Consider the following 2,358-nt stretch of genomic DNA (forward strand, 5'->3'; position numbering starts at 1 on the left):
TATCCTTCATATCCATGAATTGTAGTAAACATAATCTTGGCAATTGTAGGGTATAGTTGGAGGCTTTGGAGGAATACAACATCATCAATTTATACTTAATAGTACCAACACCAAATTCATTTTTTTCAAATGTTGTTTACTTGCTCTCCTTTATTTGTATTTTGACTACTCAAATAGATAATTTTAATTTCTTGATGAAATTTGAAATATCATTTCAGAAAAATGTTGTATCAAATAATAAACAACCAGGTAACAATATGAAAAAGGATCTCTGTTCATCACTATGTCTTACAAATAAAATAACAAAAAATAAAACTATTAAATTTTAATCTTGACAGTTAAAAAAAAAAAAAAAAAGAAACTACTTCAACTGAGTTTTGAAAATCAGCACCTGATTGAAACAAGAAAAAGAATGTTCCCTTTTGGAGGTGCCTTTTTCTTTGCCTTTGGTCTATGAGCATTTTGTTCACTAAGAGTAACATACAATATTCAGATTTTCTGCTGAACCTGTTAATACACAGTTCATACATTTTCCCAGTTCTCTAGGTTTTGTTTTCAAATGTAGTAAAAAGCTACTCTCACTCAACCATTTGATGTTTTCAAATGTTGCAGTGAAATATCAGGGCTTGCATCTTGAAGGACAAATCTCTCCCTTTTAATTCCTCTGTAACTGACATGCAGGATTTTGTCTCATCACCTCGTATTTAAATCCATTCTTTGGACCTAATAAAGACCTATGGATGCATCAGGGCCACTGATAGGTCAGGAAGCATCTGGGGCTTCTCTTGTTAAATTATCCTATCAGACCATATATTCCTCCTTCAAGTTTCAGGGTCTATCAAACTGGATTCTATCTTTTCTGACTCTTTTCAATAGTTGAAAAGGTAAAGTGAATAAATAGGAAGGATTAGGAGGAGAATGGGATGGAGACAAAACAGAAGGTGCTTACAGAAAAGATATCTGAAGTATCTTCTCCCCTCAGGTGTAGATGTAAATTGTAGGCGAACAAGGCCAGGTAAGTAATTGAGGCAGAATGGTGGCCCAGCTACTCTTTGATAAGTAGCCACTTCTTGCCTGCCTGCCTATAGCTCTTAGTAAAAGATGTTTTGCTTTCACCTTGAAGAATGTGCTGATATAACATCTCTATGAATAATGAGCTGGACATGTGAGAAATCATCCATAGAAGGGGACATTCCATAGCCACCAGGCTGTGATGGATGTAAAGGATTGATTCCCAATGATTGTCCTTTATGAAAACCTCATAAACCTGCTTGTTTGTTGTGTTTATTTGCTTTTGTTTTTGTTTGCCTGAGGTGTTCATTTTGGGGGGAAATTTTATCTGCTCAGAAATAGCAAAAGAGAAGCCGTTGAGCTCAGCTAAATCACATTTTTCATGTGTTTTAAAATTGTTACGTCACAGTGCTTTTAGTTAGAACATGTGCTCTCAAGTTAGTTACAGACCCCCCCCCACCATTTCCTACCAGTATATACCAGCAACTCCTCACATTCCCATTACCTTCTTGGCCACTGAAAGCATTTAGGTTTCCCCTTCCTGCCTCAGTTAGGTCAAGGCACTCTTCTTCCAGAATCTAATGTTTTATATGAAACTATCTTATCCTAAATCCTCCAAAACCATTGATTCACGAATGATTCCTCCTTTTATGAGTGCATTCATTCAACACCGTTGGGCTTGCTTTGTGTCAGGCACACTCTGCTACATCTTGAGAAGATACCAGTGTGTTTGAGACATTGTCCTTATTTGTAGAAGTTTAGAATTTAGTACGGGAAGCACACATGTTTGTCTCCAGAATAAACATTTCATAATTGAAGGGTCATCAATGGATAGGGAGAGGGAGAGTGGGTAGAATTCACTAAGAAGTGACTGGTGCCTGAAGAACCCATGTATATTGTTGAAATTTTAATTTGTTGTAGCGAATGGAACAACCACATAATAAGACAAGGCTTGACCTCACTCCTTCCCCATAGCCTCAATCAGTGACAGGTGAAAATTATAATTTAATTGAACATCGCCTAGGAGGGTAGATAACTGTATAAAACTTAACCATGCTATCTACTATCTCTTAATTTTCAGGATTTTATGTAACTTAATTTTCAAGATTAAACATCTTGAACCAAAATGCTGAAGGCTGAGCTGTATCTGAATATAAATTTCAGGTATTCTTTTCTCATCTAGGTATCTTGGTCAGCACTACCCAATAGAAATAGAGAGTCATGAATGTAATTTTCAGTTTCCTGGCAGCTACATTAAGTGGCTGGGTGCAGTGGCTCATGCCTGTAATCCCAGCACTTTGGGAGGCTGAGGCGGGTGGATCACCTGAGGTCAGGAGTTCGAGACCA

Source organism: Colobus angolensis, unplaced genomic scaffold (assembly GCF_000951035.1).
Source record: "Colobus angolensis palliatus isolate OR3802 unplaced genomic scaffold, Cang.pa_1.0 Scaffold95, whole genome shotgun sequence".
Taxonomy (NCBI): Eukaryota; Metazoa; Chordata; class Mammalia; order Primates; family Cercopithecidae; genus Colobus; species Colobus angolensis.